At 41.2% G+C, this 25,315-nt stretch overlaps 1 protein-coding gene and 1 long non-coding RNA gene across 2 annotated transcripts in view; one reads left to right on the top strand and one right to left on the bottom strand.

The window, feature by feature from the left end:
* AKAP7 (A-kinase anchoring protein 7) overlaps positions 1 to 25,315 on the bottom strand; it is a 242,581-nt gene that overhangs the window by 37,655 nt on the left and 179,611 nt on the right. The window lies entirely within an intron of this gene.
* Positions 6,234 to 20,054, top strand: LOC149462844 (uncharacterized). The gene is made up of 2 exons (XR_016312553.1): positions 6,234 to 6,593; positions 19,907 to 20,054. It is a non-coding gene; the product is annotated as an uncharacterized LOC149462844 (long non-coding RNA).

Below are 25,315 nucleotides of genomic sequence, written 5' to 3'. Positions count from 1 at the left end.
AATGCTCTCCTTGCCCGGCTCATCAGTTTAGGTGGACGGCCGTGTCTTGGTAGGTTTGCAGTTGTGCCATACTCTTTCAGTTTTTGGATGATGGATTGAACAGTGCTCCATGAGATATTCAAAGGTTGGGATATTTTCTTATAACTTAACCCTGCTTCAGACTTCTCCACAATTTTATCCCTGACCTGTCTGTTGTGTTCTTTTGCCTTCATGATACTGTTTGTTCACGAACGTTCTCTAACAAATCTCTGAGGGCTTCACAAAACAGCTGTATTTATAATGAGATTAAATTACAAACATGTGGACTCTATTTACTAATTAGGTGACTTCTGAAACAATTGGTTCCACTAGATTTTAGGGGTATCAGAGTAAAAGGGACTGAATACAAATACTGGTGCTTTTTAAGGTGGCTCTGCTAAAGATGAACATACAGTAAAATGCATGCCATTGCATAATAGTAGTGCACAGCTACTAAAGTTTACAATAAGAAAATGGAACCTAAAATTGAAATATAAAAGGTGACACCTGGATTGAATTGAAGTTATGTGATATGGTGAAAGATCCTGGGTATTGGCCACAGCGTGTAATTCATTTAGCCTGGGCTTGCAGGAGAGTAGTCATGACTGAGAGCTAAAATGCTTCATAGGTGATAAGCACAGTGTGATGCTGTATACCAACAGGGTGGTGATGTACCTGTTTGGATTAGCTTTTCGGAAGGCTGTATGTGCAGCTGTGCATTTACAAGCCTGTTATATTCCAGTTTAGCATAAAGAGTAGTTCACTGAACTAACATTTACTGGATCCACAGGTCCTTCAGAGATAGGACTGTTACTGGTGTGCAGCACTAGAACAATGTGTCTGTGGTCTTGCAAAAAACATGCATTGCCTAAAGCTGTGCATCTGAGATCTGCCTGTGCATTACATGGCCATTGCCAAGACTTCTACAGCAGGAAAGATCCATGCTGTCAAAGTACCTATGAAGATCTAGGAATGAATATTACTTTGCAAAGGGGACCAAAATTGTAGGTACTTAATTTGGCAGCAGGCAAAAGCAAAGTTTGCCCAGCTGTCTGGGAACCCGGTCATTACAGCAACTGTAGCTCATAATTCAAACTGTTCACTGAGGCAAACTTCAGTATGCTGACAGTCCATAATTTACAATCTACTGATAATACTTCCTTTCTATAGACTCCATGTCCCAGTTACATGTGACATTGAAACCCTCTTATCTATAGAGCTGGCAGGAGTAAACTGCTCTCAATTCTGATGAAGGACAAACCAACATAAACTATGATCAAATGACAGATTAAGACTATGGCATTGACTGTGGGAAAGATTTTTTTTTTTACAAAAACACATAGCAGTTATGGTACAAGTTAGCATAACACAGTCTGTATTACTCTGATGCTACACTTGGCCTCAGAGGATCTTGCACTGCATAATTCCTAGGACTGTTTCCATTTGTAAAACACTCAGAATTCCCACACACACATTCATTTTTGAAACATTTGCAATGAATACTAATTTTTGTCCCTGCAGCATTTTTAATTTCCCAAGTTAGTAATAAAAGTAGAGAAGCAAACAAATCTTCTGACTTTCAAATACTGCAATTTTTAAAATAATTTTTTTTTGCTCCTTTTTGGTCATTTCACCAACGTATCATATAGATCAAAATGAAAAAAAAATATTAATTAGTATGCATACAGAAAAATGTAAATATTTCAACATTTCTGACCAATAAGATCACAACATTTCTGACTGGGTATTTATTATGAGTGAATACTAGTAAATGTAAAAAACATTACAAGTAGTGATGATAATCAGATAAAGTCACTTTGTAAGTCTAGATTTGGACAATAACATTCTAAATAGGATCTGAAATCTTTGGAAAATCACCTGACATAAAATCATAGACATTGACAACAACTGACGTCCACAAGCTGTTATGCCCATGTGGATAATAGCCAAATATCAGAACCTAACATATGGCAGAATTGTTGAACTGAAATATGTTCACTTTTTTTAAATTTTCTAAATTGTCTCATCATCTTAAAGTATTTGTGAGTGAACCTAACTTATGTAATCTATACAATGGCAAAACTTATCCACTGGTTAAGCATGCCATTTATGAAAAATGGTAAATATTATGTTAAAGTACTTTTTCTCTTTTATTTTATCAGTGGTCATGTGACTAAGGTTCATTTCTCCCTCTCCTGCCCCGGGTGCGGTGGGTGGATCCTCAAATTGATGTTAAGCGGCTTGCATGCCCGGTAGGCAAGTGGTATGTGCTTTGCCTACATGCTTTGCAAATCAACAGATTTGCATTAATTCCTCCCTGCCCAGCAGCACAAACTCACCTTTTGTTCGCTTCCACCTCCTGCTCTGTTCAGATGGTGTGAGTGAAGAAAATACTGGGTACTCCTAAATATGGAGGAGTCTGTGACTCACTCTTTTCGTCATGTGACAGCACTGGTGCTTGGTGACTGATCTAGTGCCATCACATGGCAGCAGGCAATGAGTCCTCAATCCTCTGTAAGCTCCAACTGAATCAACTCAAAACTTGCACAAAAGATGAGTATGTACTACTGGGCAGGGGGCATTAAAGCAACCCTGCTGCTAAAGTTCCCCAGAGTGGGCTTACATGTAAAAGAGTAGTGTAAATATTGACCTTCCCCACTGTGCATGGCATCGAACACCACTCTGTGCATTAGAAATTGACCCTCAGTCAGCTACAAAATCGACTTCAAAAAGTATTAGTCTCTTGGTTCTCATCACCTATCACTGGCCCCTCCTGCTGATGTCCACACCATTACAGAGTACAGTAATGACATGAAGTCAGCAGGAGGAACCAATAAGAGACATAGGGAACTATGAAGATCAACACTCCTGGAAATGTCAGTTGCCCAGCCGACGTTGAGGGGGGCATTTCTACGGAATAGCCAGTGTTTGCTAGAGTAGGCAGTGGAAAGGTTGAGTATTTACAGTCTTCATTTACAGGTAATCTTTTTCTTGGGAACTGTACAATAGCATTAGGGAAACTTTAAAGCATTATCTAAGCTCAGGTTCCCTTTAAAAGGCATGACAAAAGTTTGCTATGCCTATGAACAGTCATAAAAACGTAAAATGGCAAAAAAAAACTAATATAGGGATAAGCCTGTGCTATCTTAGGGATTGTTTGCTGAGTCTGCATAGCATATTACTTCCGCCCTTTCATGTATCTCTTGCTGTAATCCCGCGCATGCGCAATCACGTCCTAGTCAAGCGTCGTTTCTGATCCAATGTTCCTATGGTGACCATGCTCTGCCGCTTATAGCTAACATGTTTTACTCCACAAGACAGGCTGATTGCCACTATAGTATGCAGTCCAGTGCCAAGGTTTATACCCCATGTGATGTCACATGGACACATGGGGTGTAGTAGGAAGTTCAAAGAGAATCTGTAGTCTTGCAGGTTTTGAGTGCCGTTGGGAGTAGAAATCACAACCACGGTATCCTGTCAATGGACAGGCGGCACTCAGAGCATGTCGTGAATAATAGGGAGATGAGCATGCGCTGGTGACATCACTACACAGAACAGGACAGATTACAAGAAAACCAAGCAAGTAAGGAGACATCTAAAAGCAGCGATCATTAGGGTTTTTTATGCAGATTGATACGTGATAAAGTTGTGGGGGAGAGTTTACTATCACAAAACCTCACCAAATGTCTGGAAAATACTGCTACATGACTGCACAGCAGAAGATGGTGACATTTCTTTCCAAAATCTCCTACCTCCATTTTCTCCAACTAGTAAACATCAATAGATGTGACACCCACTGAGCGTTATCCTTCTTTTACATCCACCTAAGTATTATTATTATTATTATTGTACAGTATTTATAAAGCGCCAATAGTTCGCTCAGCACCTAAGTACTACCTTATCCACCATCTTACAAAGTCATACCTCCCCCTTCCATCCAGCAGCTTACAGGGAAGGCACTACTAACACAAGCCTTACAAAACAATAAAAAAGAAACATTTTATTGCAGAAGGACTGAAAAATGATTTCATGTTTTCCAAGTATATTTGCATAAAGAATGTTCTTATGAATTTAATTAGTGCTACTTTTTATTGTTTGTTAGCAGGTCCCTGTTTAAAAAAATATATCCCTTGCCTTTATTTTTTATTTAGTACATTTGGTTTGCATCTCAACCTCACCTACCTGCTTGTTCTACTGTTGCTTAAATCCTGGGAAAGTAAATTAAATCATAAAAAGCATGGTAAAATCTAATTGGACACAGCTTCAACTTATTGTGGTTGTCTTCTGGATTCTCTTTAACCTGCTTTGCATATCTACTCTTATAAGATCAAGAAACTGTAGAACAGTAGTTCTCAACCTGTGGAACCTCAGGACCCACATTCGTTCTTGGTCATTAAGTCACGACCTAAAAATAATTTAATTCCTGAAACATAATTTATTCCACAACTCAAACAACTTGTACAGTATTCTGCAATGAACAAAATTGTACATAATAAAACACTTTTTAGACTTTTAAAATAAATATTTCAAGCATAAAAATAAAATAACAAAAAATTCACCAATACCCCCTAACTTAGAGCAATTTCCCCTTTACCTCACACTAATAGCCCATCAAGCTGAGAAATGCCTCCTCTACCTCTCACTCTCTCAAAGGCACACTTCTTTAAGAGTATTAATGTCTTCAGTGGCTTTTTAAATAAACAGTATAGTTTGTGCAATTTTTGTGTGAGGGTTTTTAGTCCCCCCCATTTTATGAACTCCTGTAATCCCCCTTTCATGCCCTGCTTTAGCCCACCCTTTCATGCCCCCCTCTTTTCCCCTTTTATGCTGTTTCCTTATCCCCTTTTCACACCCTCCTTTACCCCCTTTTCATGCCATACCCATTTATGGTTTCCTTCAGTCCCCCCCTTCCATGCACACTTTAAATCTACCCCTCCCTGCCCCATCACCATTGACATCAGAGGCTGCATATAAGTAACATTTGTCAAGAAAGAAGCAGCAGCCACCAGGGGCACACATCATTAGAGGTACCTTTTTGGCACCTAGCTAATGCCCCAATAAAGTACTTGCCCATACTTCATCTTTAAGCAAACAGGCTGGCAGGCAGCTTAAACTATTCTTTTGTAAAGGTCTAATATGTTAAATTTACTACAACGTGGTATACCTATCATTACAAGTGTATGAAACATGGCAGTAGTGGCAATGTATGAGAGTACAACCATAAAAATAAAGGTGAAGCATACTAGGTCTCCTGTAACATGCTGGACTATGAACAAGGAATAAATCACTCACTGCATGTTATCAAAAACTGTGCATATTCATCACAATCACATGTATCGTAGATAACGACCTAGTTGAATAGCAATATTCATCTCAACTGAGGAGGTTCCTCTTTTTCTCTTTTGCTCTGTTAGTGATGACAATATGATGAGACCTAAAAAAGGGCTCCACTAGTGAACACTTCTGTCCCATTACCTCAAGTTGCATTACAGAACAAATACAATTCCATTTTAACTTCTTGACATTAATACCAATTTAAAAAATAGTAATACTTTTCAGCAGCAGCCTGAATAAACAAGATAAACGCAGAGCCAGATCAGCTTTGTACTCCGGCCAACTGTAGTCCTGATCATGAAGCTGGGCTACATCTTGGAAGAATTAATGAAACAACTCTCATAAATCAAAGCAGAGGGACTTTTAATTACCATTCATAGCAAAGCAGTTTGATCAGGCTTTTAAGGTATACTGAATTTTCAGATAACACACAGCATATCTGTTTCCAACGATTAAATTCATGCCCCAGGCAAATTCTAGTTTAACTTTGGAATACAAAATGATTGCAAAAAATTAGTAACAAAGTCGTCTATTTGTTTATTACTAATCAACTCCTGCATGGCCTGAAGGGTGCATTTATGTAGCAAAGACCTCATACACACACCAAGAATCCCACAATGCAGGGAATACCATTACAATATGGGTAGAGTACCACAGTTGTCATATTTTTTGCAGCTCGTCCAGCTTTGGGAAACGCATGAGCTGGTTGTCCAATTAATGCTAGTATACTACATGCAGCTTCCTCCTCGTACTTGCTCAGACGCGTTGCTATGGGGGTGCGGACTGCTCTCAGGTGACACCCACCAGAGGAGTGACACCATCAATCTCCACAAATATTTCTGCGATGTAGCGGGTGCAGCCGACCCCCCCCCCCCCCGGCTTGCCCTCCTGCGTCTACATTGTGACGGGTGAGGCACAGCTATGGAGTGCATATTCCAGAGCCTGCTCATCCCGCATCTCCCTCTGTCAGGACTGGAGCAGCTGTGACAGGGAGTGAGGCAGAGCCAGCTCTCTGTGTGCCCCCACTGCCTCCCTCTTCTCTTTTCTGGTCAGCAGCATGGGGACCAAAGACACATAGAGCAGACTGTGTGTGGATTCTTCTTTCTCACTCTTCTTCTGTCAACAGCAGGGAGGGAGATTAGAAAAGCAGCTGCAGGACCAAGCAGCTTGCAGATGGGAACACTGAGTTACAGGCAATCAGTGAGCAGTAATAATATGCAGTAACCTCTAGCAACCAATCGGTAAGTGGTAATGATGTGCAGCAACCTCTGGCAACCAATCGGTGAGTGGTAATGAAGTGCAGTAACCTCTACCAACTAATGGGTGAAAGGTAATTATGTGCAGTAACCTCTAGTAACCAATCAGTGAGCCAGGACTAATCAGTGAGTGTGGACCAGTCTTTAAGCTTACATATTTAAAGTTTTTTTCAGATAAGTCGATGTGTGTTTTGTTTTTTGGGATAAAGAGCAAATTGCATGGGTTGGGGGGCGCCAAGAAAATGTTTGCCCAGGGTCAATTAATATTAATGCCGGCCCTGTATCTGACCATGATGGTGTCACCCCAATCCTTGACAGTGCACAGGTTGGCACACCGGCGGCAGTATCATTTACAGGGGTCTTTTTGGGGTGCCCACTGCGACTGTGTGCTTCCGGCCTGAAACTAGCCTGACCAGTGCCCTGTGGCAGGCTAGGCAGCAGAGAGCCCAATAGCCTAGCCTGCACAGTGTCTGTTAATAGAGAAAAAAATTATCCGGGGGGGGGACGACACCAAATTTTACCACACCAGGTGACACCAACCCTAGTGAATGGGGAAAGAAAAAACAGAGGGCTCACAGGCCTAGTGCATTACCAAAAAAAATGTTTAATAAAATTAAAGTAGGTGTTGTACTCACAAATGACAATATAGTCAAGGCACATCATAAAGAGCTGAAAGAAAATCCAATAGTCTGACGCATTTCAAGGACTTGCCTCTTCTTCAGAGGCAAGTCCTCGAAACGCATCAGCCTATTGGATGTCTACAATCCCTATTGCGGACTGTTACTCAGTGCGGTGTTGACCCAGCAGCTCTTTATGATGTGCCTTGACTATATTGTCATTTGTGAGTACAACACCTACTTTATTTTTTATTAAACTTTTTTTTGGTAATGCACTAGGCCTGTGTGCCCTCTATTTTTTTTTTTCTTTCCTCATTCAGTATATTTGGATTCCCCTGGTCTATTTGAGGGCAGCAAGGTGTGCATGTTCCAGGACATTCTTATGGTATGTTCACTTGAAATCAGTGTAGCCTTGTGTGACAGTGTGAGGCTTTGTCACTATGTGAATTCAGGTATAAATGACACAAAATTTGCATTAAGGCTTACTGCAAAGCTCCAGAATGTGTATCGGGAGCAGAGAAAGCTGGTCTTTAAGCTTTCTCTGGGTTTTGTAATCCTGGAACCAGATGACACGAGTATGGGATTAGAAAAATATGAACAAAAACTGATTGTTTTTATGTTTGGATTGGGGCAACAAGGCCACTGACCAAGCAGTGATAAGATAACAAAACACCTCCAAATTCCCAGTAGTTCCCAGTATTGCCAATTGATATGTTAGTATGTTCAGAGTTAAATTTCTCCTTCAATTCAGCCCTGGTGCACCATGTCTTTCTGTCACATGTCAACAAAGTCAAGAGTGGAGTCAAAGTGAAGAAATTGATTTGATATGTCAGATGGCGTTCAACATTGTCAGTGACTGTGGACAAGGAAAATATCACTAGATGTAGCTAGATTATGTACATGCATTTTGCATTTATTTTGTATTTTTGTTTTATATATAACTAAAGATAATAAAATCAATAAGATTTTCTTTCAGCTGTTTAGTTCCTAGCATACAGTTTTAAATTAATTCCAAGCTATTGACATCTACTCAATTCATACTGCTACTTATCAGGCTAATGATAATGATTTCCACAGTCTGGCAAAGGTAGTTTTGGGACATATGGGGCAATCTGTTGGGTGTCTGTAATTTAACAAAGATTTAGAAAATGTGATCTAACACATGATTTAGGTCTTACTGAATAAGTATAAATACAGAACGTGTTGTGATTTGCACATTTTAAAATATGACAATTATCAAAAAATAATTTCCAGAACTTTGTGTTTAAAGAAATTGTAAAATTAACTAAAAGTCTTAAAATGGAACTTTAGTCAGAAAATTAAGTCTTGCCAGATCACTTCGGGCTCGTCCCTTTTGCAAGTATAGCTATATAAAAATTAAAAATAAGGGCCTATACTGTTTAAAATCCAGTAATCCACTGTCTCACCCTGCTCTGCACATGTTTAGTTGCTCTCCATTTTTAGGTGCTGTGCTGAATTTGTAGAGGCCGATCTGCAGACAGTCTAAAGATTAAAGCAGAACTAAACCTATAGATTTAACAGTTTAAAAAACAGTTACATTCCCGGCATGCCAAGAATGCTAACTGTCACATTTGCTTGCGTTCTCAACCAAACTGTGAAGCCATCAAATGACTGGTATAACTGATCACAAGTGCAGCACCATGGCAGTTGCAGAACAAACAGATGATCTTCCTTTGCTGAAAAGGATAGGAGGGTTTAGTTCTGCTCTAACTGCCGCTCAGGGCTCTGGGCTTCAACAAAATGGCAGCCTCTAGTAAGAAACAGGAACGATGCTGGAGGAAATTCACAGCACACACTAATTTTGGTTGCATAATTATTAATGAGGAATGTATGCTCTTTGCTAAAGAACATTATTTTTAATCGTTATGCATAAAGTTCTGATTTAACATCACAACAGAAAAAAAAAATCATATATTGGTGTTTTAATAAACCTATTATTGGTTGATCACTATGAGATTTTTCTTTCTCTACTTAGTAAGAACCAGCAACAAAGTTTGCTAAGCGTACTTGTACACTCACCGGCCTCTTTATTAGGTCCACATGTTCAATTGCTTGGTAACACAAATTGCTAATCAGCCAATCACATGGCAGCAACTAGACATGGTGAACACGACTTGCTGAAGTTCAAACTGAGCATTGGAATGGGGAAGAATGGGGATTTAAGTGACTTTGAATGACTTTGAGCGTGGCATGGTTGTTGGTGCCAGACGGGCTGGTCTGAACATTTCAAAAACTGCTGATCTACTGGGATTTTCACACACAACCATCGCTAGGGTTTACAGAGAGTGGCTATTCAGTGAGTGGCAGTTGTGTGGAAGAAAATGCCTTGTTGATGTCAGAGTGTCAGGGATCGCGGCGGCGCACGGGTCTGTGCATGCGCAGAATGCCGATGCGCATTAGCCGGTGGGCACTAGGGCATAGGCAACTGCGGCAACAGTGGCGGCTGCGCATGCTCACTCGCGATTGCGGACGCGCGCCTGGCACCAATGACAGCGCAGGGTGCACTATTTAAACCAGCCCTGTGCGTATCCAAATTGCTGTATGGTCTTGTTCCTGTGTTCCTGCTTGTTTCTGTTCCAGTGATTGCCTTGTTGCCGACCCAGCCTGACCCTGATCCTGTTGACTGTCTCCTGCTCTGACCTTTGGCTCATTTTGACTATTCTCTGCCTGATCCTGATTATCTGACCTCCCGTTGCTGAACCTGGCCTGTGACCCGATTACTCTTAGCCTGCTGCTCTGTACCGTTTGCCTCCGCTGTTACCGTCCTGGCCTGTCTGACTACACTACACTCCGCCTCTTCACATCAGGCTCTCACCTGTTACTTGCCACTGGCAACTACCTCTACCACAGCCGGTTGTACTCGGGGGCCGCGACCTGCTCTCAGTCTGCTCCAAGTCCATCCCCACCATCAGGGGCTCTGGTGAAACAGCAGGCTGGGACTTAGATTCCACGCCCTGAGGAATTCTGGTCTGTGGGGCGCTAGATGCTACCGCCAGTCGGCTCCTGTCACAGAGGTTGGAGAAGAATTGGCAGACTAGTTTGAGATGATAGAAAGGCAACAGTAACCCAAATAACCACTCATTACAACCAAGGTATGCAGAATACCATCTCTGAATGCACAACACGTCGAACCTTGAAGCAGATGGGCTACAGCAGCAGAAGACAACACCTGGTGCCACTCCTCTCAGCTAAGAACAGGAAACGGAGGCTACAATTCGCACAGGCTCACCAAAATTGGACAACAGAATATTGGAAAAACGTTGCCTGGTCTGATGAGTCTCGATTTTGGCTGCGACATTCAAATGGTAGGGTCAGAATTTGGCATAAACATCCATCCTGCTTTTTCAGCGGTTCACTCTGGTGGTGGTGTAATGGTGTCGGGGGTATTTTCTTGGCACACTTTGGGTTCCTTAGTACCAATTGAACACTGTTAAATGCCATGGCCTACGTGAGTATTGTTGTTGACCATGTCCATCCCTTTATGACTACAGTGTACCTATCATCTGATAGCTACTTCCAGCAGGACAATGCACCATGTCACAAGGCTCAAATCATCTCAAACTGGTTTCTTGAACATGACAATGAGTTCACTGTACTCCAATGGCCTCCACAGTCACCAGATCTCAATCCAACAGAGTTTCTTTGGTATGTGGTGGAACATTCACATCATGGATGTGCATCTGACAAATCTGCAGCAACTGCATGATGCTATCATGTCAATATGGACAAAAATCAAATGTTTCCAACACCTTGTTGAATCTATGCCATGAAGAATTAAGGCAGTTCTGAAGGCAAAAGGGGGTCCAACCTGGTGCTAGCAAGGTGTACCTAATAAATTGGCCGGTGAGTTTAGATAGTTCATCTGGAGGATTTTGTTTTTCCATTTCCTCAGCTCTCCCTCTACACAAAATGGAGATGCACTTTCAGAAATGTAATATTTATTATCAGCAAACTTCTTTTATTATTTTAATGTGAACCCGTCATGAACAATCAATGCAAAAACTACCCTAACTGAATTTTGGTATAGAATAGTAAAAACAGAGTGTGTATAAACAAAATGAAAGAAGTATCAAGTGCACTCAAAAATATAATTCAGATAATAATACACCTTTAAAAATTATCCAAGAGACAACAAAAAACAGTATTTAACTTGTTGCCGACCGCAGATAGCTGAATGACGGCTGCACTGCGGCCGGCCAGTTCTGAGTGGACGTCATATGAGGTCCCCCCAGAACGCGCTCTCCTGCGCGCACCCAGCGATCTCCGTGATCGCTGTGTCCTACGGACACAGCTGATCACGTGATGTGGTAAAAGGCCAATCACAGCGGCCTTTTACCACCTGATCAGCGGTGTCCAATGACACGCTGATCAGAGGGAAATGCAAGTGCTGGTTCTCGGCTGCACTTTCCTCACGCTGTCAGATCGTGAGGAAAGTACTGCCGAGAACCGGCAGTTGTCAGAGCGGGGATCGGCACCGATCATCAGGGCACTGATGATCAGTGCCCTGATGATCGGTGCCCAGCAGTGCCACCCGCAAGTTCCGCCCACCTGTGCCCTGCAGTGCGCACACTAGCTCCGCCCACCTGTGCCCAGCAGATCACCCACCTGTGCCCAGCAGTGCACCCACCTGTGCCCAGCAGTGCACCCACCTGTGCCACTCTGCAATTTCACACACCTGTGCCCAGAAGTGCCACCTACCTGTGCCCAGCAGTGCCACCCACCTGTGCCCACCCACCTGTGCCCACCAGTGCCACCCACCTGTGCCCACCCACCAGTGCTGCCCACCAGTGCCACCCACCAGTGCAGCCCAGCAGTGCTGCCAGTCAGTGCCACCAGTCAGTGCCCAGCGGTTGTGCCAGTCAGTGCCGCCAGTCAGTGCCCAGCAGTGATGCCAGTCAGTGCCGTCTATCAGTACCCATCATCAGTGTCACCTATCAGTGCCGCCTTTCAGTGCTGCATATTAGTGCCGCCTATCTGTGACACCTCATTAGTGCTGTCTATCAGTGCCGCCTATCCGTGCCACCTCATTAGTACTGCCTATCAGTGCCCTTTAGTGCTGCCTATCAGTGCCGCCTATCAGTGCCCATCAGTGCTGCCTCATCAACGCACATCAGCGAAGGAGAAAAATTACCTGTTTGAAAAAGTTTATAATAGAAACAAAGAAACTTTTTTTTTTTTCAAATTTTTGGCAATTTTTTATTTATAGCGCAAAAAGTGAAGCGCCCAGTGGCGATTAAATACCACCAAAAGAAAGCTCTATTTGTGAGAAGAAAATGATCAAAATGTCATATGGGTACAATGTTGCATGACCGCGCAATTGTCAATCAAAGTGCGGCAGCGCTGAAAGCTGAAAATTGGCCTGGTAAATAAGGGGGTATAAGTGCCTGGTAGGCAAGTGGTTAAAAGAGTAAACTTCTTCCCACTCAAACTCTCAAACTGAACTATAGCAACCAAAATTGGCCATAGAATAACACTGAATTATTAATCAGAATGCCATAATCACCCCAAAGCCTAATTCTATATTTCAGTGCTGAATTGAGTTGGCAAGATTTAATTTTCTGCCAGGTTTCCATTCTGCCTGTGACCCCATTATGGAGATGTTAAATATATTTCTGACTCTGTGATGCCTGTACAAGAAATTGGGAGGAGAGAGGGTTGGCATTAGGACAGAAAGACACAAACAGCAATAAATGTCCAGTCTTATAATATTTAACCCTTCCTCGCTCAACTAAAATGTGTTTTTGTGTTTTCCTGTGTCCTGGTAAGAGGTAGGGTGAATTTGCCCAATAAAGACACAGATAGCAATAAGCGCCTGACAAAATTCTATCAGTTACTTGCTTTTTCTGAGACAAAATAAATGTTTTGGCTGCATTTTGGCTTTAAAGTATAACTAAAGACAAACCTTTTTGTTAAAATGTGTAGAGGCCTAGCGAGCGCATATGTGAGCAGCTAAATGCACTAAAAAGGAACCACAAAACCTTTCAATAGCAAGCAAAATAAAAACAATATAGTGCAGTGCTAAAATGCAAATAAAAACCAATATGATAGAAATTCATGTGTTGAATGTAGTCATGAATTGACGGGCCCCTCAATGATAATAATAGTAAGGAGTGCTGATGTGACATTTCTGTAATAAATTCCAGTGTGGTATCCAGTGAAAAAGTGATAAGATTGTCCACTAATCAGATGGTTAGTATAGGTCTGGTCAGTTGTGAAGGTAACCCTCCAACAGCTTCTTCTTCTTTTCTGAACAGAGCTGGAGGATTACCTTCACAACTGACCAGACTTATACTAACCATCTGATTGAGGGACCCCCTGGAGGACATCAATATCCCACCAGCCTTTATCAGACCTCCAGCTGTTTTGGATTTCTACATGCGTATTAAGATTGCGCTTCTGGTTAGTGGACAATCTTATCACTTTCTCACTGGATACCGCACTGGAATTTATTACAGAACTGTCACATCAGCACTCCTTACTATTATTATCATTGAGGGGCCCGTCAAACCTTTTTGTTAGGTTTGGATAGAATGTAGAGGGAATAAAACCCCTGTCAGTTTCTATTGCTGTCTGTGCCCCCCCCCTGTTAGGGAGATTCATCCTTTCTTTGTCCTATTTACCATTATCATTGAAGGTGAACATAAAAGAAAATCCCAAATTTTGGGTTGTTCCCAGAAAACTAATAGAAGAGACATCTTACAATGGGGACACTAGTTCTGGTGACCTGGGGGTCCCCAAGGAATTCCCGTAATTTGCAGGGATTTCTTGTCACTTCCTGTTAGGCTGTGGGACAGGAAGTGAAGGGAAATCTCCGCATTGGGACACAGATGGGCAAAAATCTGACAGGGGTTATAACCCTCTCTTGCTGTATCCAAAATGGGAAAAAATAGCCTAAAGCTCTACTTTAATGGAGGAAGTCTGCATTATACCTTTTAGGGTTGGTTCACACCAGAATACAGTGTGGGAAAAGTGCATTCTGTGGGCATTTCCTACATCACAGGTAAATGCAATCTGCATGCGGGTATTAATGTATTGTTAATGGCACCCCACAAGCAGATTGCAAATGTAGTACCATGCGGCTTGGTGCAGTACATTTTGAAAAGTAGCGCAAGCACTACTTTTTCTATGGTCAAGTGTGTTTGCAGCCCATTCAAATGAATGGCCATCAAAATGCATTGCACACGAACATGTTCCTGTGCAATCCTGGTTTGAACCATCCCTTCAAACCCCTCTCAACTGCAACATAAACAGGATGCTTTTTCAATGGGAGATGTTTTTGCATTGAAGTCAATGGGAAATGTTTTGCATTGAAGTCAATGGGAGATGTTTTTGCATTGAAATCAATAGGAGGCATTTTTGCATTGAAGTCAATAGAAAGCATTTTTGAATTGAAGTCAATAGAATGTGGTTTTGCATTGAAGTCAATGGGAGGCAGTGTGTGAACCCAAGCACCAGGATGCAATTTCTAGTTGCCATGGCGACCTGGGATTTGTCGAGCTGTACGTTTTGAAGCAGAGTAATAGTAAATTCCTGTTTTAAAAGACACATCTTTACACATACTGCACTGACATAAAATAATGTCTGTATAATGTTGCCAAAAAGAATAATGATATTAAAAGGAGTTGTGGATCTCTTTGTATAGTGTATATAACAGAATGGAATCTATGAGCTGAGAGCTGAGAATAGAAGAAGTTAATGAACTTAATGTAACATGTCACACTTTATAAATATCACTACATCTTGCTATCTGGGGAAAATAATTTTATAAAGATAAATGTTCTTGTAGATGGAAGGATTAATATTATAAATCAAAGGATGTTTGCTCCATTGACAAGCGGTGAGGGGGAGTAAAAGTTGTTTGGATATGGCTCCCGGTTTTAAGAAAAACACATTTTTAGTAGAGTGAATAGCAATCATTATGGCAAACTAACAACTGCTACAGCTTAATGAAATGCACATCACTGTCACACTGCACAGTGCACAGACCTGCTAATCACAACTGACACACAATTTTGTTGCAATGCTGACGGACTATGATATTGAGAGGAATGTATCACATACATTCTAGAAAAGAAGGTATATTTATTTTTATATTTTACTACACTCCTTTGGCAAATAGAGTTTATCCCTTTAACCACTCCCACACCAGATGGCACACGCTATTGCAAAAAGCAGCAAGCTTTATAACATTTTAGCCTTGAACAAACTACAGTTCTAAATGTCAGGACACTATCTGCATGGAGTTTGTATGTTCTCCTTGTGCTTGCATGGGTTTACTCCAGGTTCTGCAGTTTCCTCCCACACTCCAAAGACATGTGGGTAGAAGAAAGGGTTCCTGTCTATATTGGCCCTAGTATGTGTGTGCCCATATGTATGCATGAGATATTATTATATTATTAAACAGTATTTATAAAGTGCCAATAGTTCGCTCAGCACTGTACATTACAAAGGGGGACAGAACATGTGACAGAACAATAACAATACAATGCAAAACATGAGGGGATTGAGGGCCTTAGCTTGTAAGCTCCTTTGAGGCGTGCGCCCCATACCCGGAACTGCAAAATCACATATATATATATGTGATTTTGCACAGCCGTGCCACCCTGTAGCAGTATTTTTTGCTACAGGGCAGCACGGAAGCGGTTAAAGTGATATTAAAGGCAATTTAAAAAAAAAAATTACAAACATATCATACTTACCTGCTCTGTGTAATGGTTTTGCACAGAGCAGCCCTGATCCTCCTCTTCTTGGATCATGTACCCCTAGAGCAAGCAGCTTGCTGGGCATCCAAGAAGGCTCACACCTGAGCCACTGCTCTGCGTGTCCATTTACACACAGAGCCGTGGGCCCCTCCCCCATTCTTTCTTCATTGGCTCACTGGCTGTGACTGACATCAGGAGGAGACAATGAGGAGGGAGAGTCCATGGAGAGCCAAGTATCTCGTGCACATCACTGGATCCTGAGGGGGCTTAGGTAAGTATTGGGGGGCTGGGGGGGAGCTGCACACAGAAGGTCTTTTACCTTCATGCATAGACAGCATGAAGATAAAAAATACCTTGAGCCTTTACAACTACTTTAAGTTCCGCTTTAAGTTAGCATGGTAAACAATCTAATAGGAATAACAGGCCTGTGTTAGGCTGGTCATACATTATACAATTTTTTTGTACAATTTTCCTTTAGATTTATCAAATCCATATAATATGAGATTAAATGTAAACACCTTCAATTTGTATGTAATCAGGCAGGCCCTTGCACTACATAGTTGAATGTAAATCTAAAGAAAACTGAACAAGAAATTTGTATAATGTTTGGTCAGATTTACTGTAAATAGATTGCATACAGACCTATTTCTATCTATCTTTCTACCCCTCACCTCACCCCTTCAGTCTCCTCTCACATTACTAACCTACTAAGTGACATATTGGCATGGATGTCACTCCACTTCCTCAAACTCAATCTTTCCAAAACTGAGCTCCTAGTATTCCTCCCAGCCCGTGCCCCCTCCCCTGACTTCTCCATCAAAATCAATAATACAATCATCAGTCCCTCCCCTCATGCCAGGGTACTAGGTGTAATCCTAGAGTCCCATCTGTCCTTTCAGCCCCAGGTCCAATCACTGTCCAAATCTTGTAGACTTCACCTCCACAACATCTCCAAGATACGCCCATTCCTAACCTCGGAAACCACTAAGAAACTTATTCACTCCCTGGTTATATCTCGCCTTGACTATTGTAACTCCCTCCTCATTGGCCTACCTAATCACAGGCTATCCCCTCTTCAGTCTATCATGAATGCTGCTGCCAGACTCATCCACCTTACTAATCGTTCTGTATCTGCCACCCTTCTCTGCCAATCCCTCCACTGGCTTCCCATTGCCCAACGGATAAAATTCAAAACATTAACAATAACGTATAAAGCCATTTATAACTCTTCCACAAATTACATCAATGATCTTGTCTCCAAATATCACCCAAACCGTCCTCTCCGCTCCTCACAACACCTCCTACTCTCTAGCTCCCTTGTCTCCTCCTCCCATGCTCGTCTCCAGGACTTTTCCAGAGCTTCCCCCATCCTCTGGAACTCTCTACCCCTATTTATCAGACTATCACCTACTCGGCTCACTTTTAGGCGAACTCTGAAAACCCATCTCTTCAGGGAAGCCTATCCTGCCCTCAGCTAATAATGGAATCTTCTACTCTTCCAACTAGTCCATCCCCCACAGTTACTACCTTTTGTACCACTGGCCCTCCTTCCTAGATTGTAAGCTCCAAGGAGCAGGGCCCTCCTTTCCCTCTTGTATTGCACTGTATTGTTGCTTTATTGTCTCCCGTTATGTTGTAAAGCGCTGAGCAAACTGTTGGCACTATATAAATCCTGTATAATAATAATTTAGCACTAATATATTTTTATATAAATGGATAATCCTTAAGAGTGTAAGTAAACACAAGCACTGATTGGTTTTTAATTGGTACCTGTTTAGCTGTTAAATATGACACTGTTAAGCTTTCTTTTTAAAGCCATTTGAAGTGTTAATAAATACCTGCTGATCCTGCCAGTATCTGCTTCTTCTTCTGGGTTCATGTAAAAAGGGTTGAAATGCCAACCAAGCACTCCTATTGCTGTGTTAGCATTGTCCCCCTGTCGTGCATGCTCATGTATTTGGACTACAGGACAATGTGCTGATGAAGAGTAGACTGTAGAGTCTCTCTGTTAGGCTGTGATACCACAAGGCAACCATACCTCTTGACCTGTCACAAGGTGATGGGATTTGTCCTGTAACCAGCAGTGACATAACTGGAAGTGGCTCTGCCAACAGCTCTGATGTGTACCTTGCAAGACCCAGGTATTGTAGTCACCTGACATCTAAATTATTCTGAATATTTTAATGGGGACACCAATACTTATGAGCACGATTTTTTTTGTTCACATGTACTTTACATGTACATGGCTTGTGTTTTATATGCAAATCAGATCACAGCATCAGATTGAATAGTTTTACTTTACATAAAAGGTTATCAAAGAAACAAAAATAAAATTGCAAAATAAAATTAAGCACAAGGACTCTTGTGAAACATTCACACCAGTCAGGTCCATTGTGTTACATTGCTCGTGTCGCGTTAAAGAGGTCTATTTATTTGAATGGGCTGCCTAATGCATGTAATGGAATAAAAATTGCACGCATTACTACCTATTTTAGTGCACTGCAATTCAAGAGCATCAGAAAATGCGCTGGGGGGTAATTCACAATAAATGGCAGCGCAGCACACAAATCCAGAATACATGTTACCGTGCACTGTTGTAATGCCAGTATAACTTTAACACACTGGTGTGTTTGGGTCTTTAAAGCGGTAACAAACTCAAAATTTTAATATACTGCAGCTTACCAATCCCTAAATGTGGTGGCTGTATTAGTTTTCTTTATATATATATATATATATATATATATATATATATATATTATTTCTTTTATTTATAGTCTGCCTTCCTTTATTTTTCACCTGTTGATCTGGCAAGTAACACACTTCCTGTCCTAAGGTGTCTCCACTCTGGAATGGAGGAACAATGGAGACACCTTTATACAGCAGCACTGTCAATCTGGGGGGAGGGTACTATCAGATACTATCAGTCTGCACTAGTAGATTTAGATTTAAAGTTGAGCTTCAGTTAACACTTTTAAGCAGTTACAGCAACTGTTTTTTTATTCTTTTGGGATAGAGGTTTAACATAAACGAATAAAAGCTGACAATTGTATATACCCCGTCATTGGTAAATAGTTTGTCTCAGCTTTCTAACTGCCACTTTTGCTGGACAGCTTGGTCTGTTAAAGGAAGTTGGAAACTTGCAGACTTGCTTACCAGGTCGCCAGGTAAAAATAAAGGAAAGAAAGCCTAAAAAAGAAAACTAATAACCTGTTATATAAGATCTAATTTTTGGGTTTATTACTGCTTTAAAGGAAACTATTACTGAGAGAAACATGGAAGGTGCAATTGACTTCTCCTTCAGCAAGAGAAGATGCCTGCCTATCATGCCAACACGCTTGCTTCAATACTTTGAGTCATTAAGTATGCAGACAAGGAAGAACGACTATATTCTGACTAAAATACATTCTTGTTCTGATTCAGAAAGTACTGAAGGCAGCAGATTAGCAGCCAGCATTTTTTTATAGCAGGAGGTCAGCAATGGAAGCCTACATACTTCTCTTGGGAATGGTTCATTTTGCACAGTTGATATATTAATTATATGCATCTGCTACATGAGTACTTTCAAAGTGATCTGAAGAACGGCAAGCAATTAACATACTAGCTTCATATGTTCTACCACCCCCCCATTCACGATTCAGCCTGTGCCTTGAACAGGATGGTTTGACGCCTTAATTATGACTGCTACATTTTCTTCCTTTCTGTAGGCTTGGATTCGATTTCTCCTGCAGGGTTGGCTTTTTTCCTACATTATTTTTCTCGAAAATGGGCCAGGTTTATATATATATATTTTTCTTTTTTTTTTACTCTGATAATTACTTTTAATTTACTGAACTCTGGTATGTGTAAGGTTTATCAACAAATCACAAATCTGCAGCTTTTAAACACAATCTCAATGTCTATTTTTTCAGCCAAACACCCAGTATTGAATCTATTAATGGAATGCTATTTTTCTCTACAGGTCAAGGACCTCCACCGAACTGAAATATATTATGACTGAAGATAAAACCACTGACACAAAGATTCAGAAATTCAAGTCTAAGAACTTCTCTTTGCAAAAAACTAAATGTTTGTAAATACCACACATTACATTTAATGAGATGTTTTAATACGAATTCCATTTGTTACACACTTAGGCCCATTTGCATGGGCCTAGCTGCTGACTGCTGCAGTGGTTTGTGTTGTCAACAGTGGCTGGCCCACACATAGCAAGTGATTGGAAAGGCTGCCTCCTGAACATCTGTTTGAAGAGGGACTTCAAGCCGAATGCGGTTTTGGCACAGCACTATAGGCTTGTTTTATATTCGTGACCATGGCAATGTGTATTGGGCTGTCCAGTGGCCATTGCCTGGTTCTGACAGGCAGTTGAGGCAAGGTCATAAAAGCACCTTAACTACCTGGTTTTACTACCTTTTACATGGGCCTTATGTTTTTCAACATAAGGCCCATGTGAAAGGGGCCTTATGTTGAAAAACACACATCCATTGATTTCAACCAAAAGAAAAATAAATTAAAAACCTTTAATGTATCACAAAGTTTTAATGGAGACTTTTGGAAAAGGAAGCTCTTTTGTCAGACATGTATTACTAGCATCACTTGTCAGGATACAGTGGTGAATATATCAAATAATAACAAGCCCTAGAGAAGTAATCCATTACAATTTTCCACGAAAAGTGCTCATTCACATGGTCACAGAGGCATTTTTTATTCATCTGGAGGAGTGTGGAGCTACAAGCAGCTAACCTATGTTAGCCAATGAAGATGTAGAGGCTTTGCAGACTCACTCCCAAATCCAGTTTGCCAGGCGCACAGGGACGAGTGCATGGCCCCGAACACAGACAGTGTGTACCCATCCCTGTACACCTGTCTAAGATGTATGATGAGTCTGTACAGCCTCTGCGTCTCCATTGACTAACATAGGTTGTCTCCGTGCTGCTCCAGAGACATAAATGGCTGTTTAGACTGTACAGGTCTCTGTGACCATGCAACCTTACTGAATCCAAAATTATATTTACAAATAAATTTTGCTATAAAACTACAATCAACTGGGGAATCTTGCAGAGTGCAAATACTATTCTTCTTCACACCTATCTGCCTCATTTTAAAGCATTACTAAAGGCTTTTTTTTTTTTTAAATAGCAAACATGTTATACTTTCCCGCTCTATGCAATGGTATTGCACAGTGCGCCCTCGAACCTCCTCTTCTCAGGTCCCCCGCTGCTGCTGTCCACTCTTCCTCTTCTCCATCTGCCCCCATATCAAAGCTATGGGGGCAGATGCACGGGCTCGCTCCTGAACGGGGCTGTGTATGTTTGTAGACACACAAAGAGTGGCTTGGCCCTGCCCTCTCCTCGCTGGATTTGAGTGACAGCAGCAGGAGCCAATGGCTTCCACTGCTGCCTCTGAGTCCTGTGAGGAGAGGGAGAGAGAACAACACTGCTGCTTTTGGGCACAGGGGGGCTGGGGGAAGCTAATCTTGGAAGTTTTTTTACCTTAATGCAGATAAACTTTAGCCTCTACAACCGCTTTAATCCATGCAATGTACATTGTTTTGGTTCATTCATTTTCTTTGGACCCAACACAGCAAACACACACCAGACTTATTTTTTTTTATGCAGTATACTACAACACATGTGTATTTACATCTACTGTTGTAGTACACTGAAGGTTCAAGTTCAACTGTTTACTGCACAGATGTGTAGGGGCTCTATTAGAAATTAATGGAATGCCCTGCATGTTGCTAACAAGCATTATTGCACATGAAGCCGCCCTTAGACAGTGCTGGACCATAGGCATACTTGAATGGTACTGTCTGTAGTGACTTTCACTTTAAATAAGTGCAGTTTAAATACATTATTTTAATTAAAGAGTCATTAATATATTTAAAATTCTGTTAACTGTATCAGTTCTTCCTGTGGTGTTATTGTTAACAACAAAAAAAGGATGAGCACAGTTTCCATGCCTTCTACATACAGCTTCTGATATGAAAGCGATAGTAAACTTTTGTACATTTTCTTGTAAAAGCATAATGCACTAGTATGCATTGCATATTAGCGCATCATGAAACAATTCCCTAAAAATAAAGAACTTTAGCGGCATGCTGTCACCATTGATGGGGCTTCCATCTTCACCAGCACTTCCTTCCGGGTTCACAAGCTCTGGCAGTTTGAACGGCAGAGCCGTGATGAGGTCACGACCAGGGTACAGAGCTCTGAAGAGATGGCATGGGTATGCTGTCACTTCCAAGCATCATCGGCTGGAGAAACACTGAATATCTCCTAAATGTGCACATTTAGGAGATATTCCTCGTACTTACAGGTACGTTTTACAACAGGTTTACCTGTACGTACAAGTGTTTAAGCAGTGTTTACTACCGCATTAATAATATCTAGTGTTTATACTACAAAAAAGTTAATATAAAGAAAATATATGATTATGTTGTCAGTGCCCAGAACCTTTTGAATCTCCGGTTATCATGTCCATGTATTAATGTGCGATTATCCCATGTCCACGTTTATCTATGCTCAACATGTCCTACACACTGTGCAATTTATATCACTAAATGTTTACTTGCTGTCTTTTGTTCTAAAATGATTATGAGTATATATACACTATATTGCCAAAGTATTGGGACACCCCTCCAAATCATTGAATTCAGGTGTTCCAATCACCTCCATGTCCACAGGTAAATAAAATCAAGCACCTAGGCATGCAGACTGCTTCTACAGACATTTGTGAAAGAATGGGTCACTCTCAGGAGCTCAGTGAATTCAAGCGTGGTACCGTGATAGGTTGCCACCTGTGCAATAAGTCCATCCACGAAATTTCCTTGCTACTAATTCCACAATCAACTGTTAGTGGTATTATAACAAAGTGGAAGCAACTGGCAACAACAGCAACTCAGCCACCAAGTGGTAGGCCATGGAAAATGACAGAGCGGGTCCGTGCATACTGAAGCGCACAGTGCGCAGAAGTCGCCAACTGTCTGCAGAGTCAATAGCTAAAGAACTCCAAACTTTGTGTGGCCTTCAGATTAGCACAACATTAGTGCATAGAGAGCTTCATGGAATGGGTTTCTATGGCTGATCAGCTGCATCCAAGCTTTACATCACTAAGTGCAATGCAAAGCATCGGATGCAGGGGTGTAAAGCATGCCACTACTGGACTCTAGGGCAGTAGAGACTGACTGCATTGTGCCAAGTGTAAAGTTTGGTGGAGGGGGGATTATGGTGTGGGGTTGTTTTTCAGGGGTTGGGCTTGGCCTCTTAGTTCCAGTGAAAGGAACTCTTAAGGCGTCAGCATACCAAGACATTTTGGACAATTTCATGCTCCCAACTTTGTCGGAACAATTTGGGGATGGCCACTTCCTGTTCCAACATGACTGCGCACCAGTACACAAAACAAGGTTCATGGATGAGCGAGTTTAGGGTGGAGGAACATGACTGGTCTGAGTCCTGACCTCAACCCAATAGAACACATTTGGGATGAATTAGAGCAGAGACTGTGAGCCAGGCCTTCTTGTCCAACATCCGTGCCTGACCTCACAAATGTGCTTCTGGAAGAATGGTCAAACATTCCCATAGACACACTCCTAAACCTTGTGGACAGCCTTCCCAGAAGAGATGAAGCTGTTATAGCTGCAAAGGGTGGGCAGATGTCCCAATATGGTATATATATATATATATATATATATATATATATATATACTGTATATATATATACACACATGTTTTTGTCATAGTGTGAAATAGTTGACACATACAGTAGTTGTCTGAATGGTAGATTTGCTTCAAACCTGAACTCAAGAAAACAGCTTAGGATTCAGTTGAAATACCCATATGTAAACTGTCTTATCTGAAAAAGGATTTGTAATTCTGCCCAGCTACTTATGTGATTACTACAGCTTTGTCATACAGCCCAGCCAAGGAAGGGGGTTACACCACTTTCTTTGTTAGGGCTTGGTGACTGGTGTTTTTTCTGCACTAGATAAATGCCAGTCACCACAAGGGTAATAGAAAATATTTGCTTTCCATGTGCCCTGTTCACAACACAATACTGGTGTGAACTTTAGTCCAGCGTCACACCAGCATAGTGGTGTGCAGAAAAATGCAGACATGCTACACCATATGCTGTGCAGAGACATGAATGTGCTGAAACACGCATTAAACTGCCCCCTCACTGCAAGGCAAAACTGATAATTGCCTGCACCCTAAACTGGATTGTTCAGAGCATGGGTAGTGTGAATGTTCCCTTAGATTTGAGGAATACAGTGGTGTCACCTCCCTATCTGCAGCCTGTGACAGATGATGATATCCATACAGACTTATGAATTTATGCTAGATGTATTTTTTGTACCCACTGTAAAAAACTTTCCTTGGAGTCAACTGAGGAACACAGGAAGTCATTCACTTTCAGGTTTTACAGTTGCCTACAGGGACACTGGCAAACAAAAAAAAACTGTAAGGTAGCCCAGGATATCCCTTCTATGTAAACCAAAAAAACCCAAATAGAAAGCTGCACATACAAGCTATCTAAATACCAAATACCATAAAATATATATAACATATAAGTAAACTTTACAAAATATCAAAAATAAATTACATGAAGTGTCAGCTTCTTTAGGTGAAACAATAGTCCAAGAGTGAATATCACAAAAACTATTCTGAGAATAAGACCGCCAAAATATAGGGTATATTATAGAACATGTAACGCATTTTAGCGCAGCTGTAAAATTCAGATCAATGGAAGGACATCTGAAAAACAGTCATTTCCAATGTGTCCTATTCACACCAAAGCGATGCATTGAGTTGCGCTAAAATGCAAAATGAATGTCAATAGATGTCAAAATGTACTGTATGTCAACAGACGTCAGTGTGCAATAAAACATAACTAAAATGGATGGAAATATACATGCATTTTACCGCAAGTCTGTGTGAATTGGGCCTCAATGGGAATTTACCAGGAAGTTTGCACGTTTTGCTGTGTTTGTGTCCACTAATATTGATTTTAGTGCTATTTTTAGTGAAAATATTGCTTTGATAAACATTTTGGGTAACTATCAGAGGGCATAAAAAAACATTAGCACCTTCTTTTTATTTTCCTGGTTCTATCCTTTCAGAAAATGTGTGATTTGGGGAGGTTTTTAAAAACTCTGAGGCTCTATGCACACTGCTCCTAGAGGAGTTTAGCATTTTGCCTGTATAAGCAACTAATGTTATCCTGTGTATCCATGCACATTAGGTAGTGCAGAGATGTTTTTTTTAGCTCAGCATTGAGAAAAAAAAAAAACCTTTCTGTTTTGTGTTTTTGAGAGCATTTTTCTGGCAGAAAAAAAGCTAAACGCTCCTAAACACTTAGTACAAAATTAGCA

The sequence above is a fragment of the Staurois parvus genome, unplaced genomic scaffold (assembly GCF_062004578.1).
Source record: "Staurois parvus isolate SC_StPar_1 unplaced genomic scaffold, SC_StPar_1.0 ptg000165l, whole genome shotgun sequence".
Classification (NCBI taxonomy): domain Eukaryota; kingdom Metazoa; phylum Chordata; class Amphibia; order Anura; family Ranidae; genus Staurois; species Staurois parvus.
Note: the sequence above shows the minus strand (reverse complement) of the source record. Positions and strands in the feature narration are given on the sequence as shown.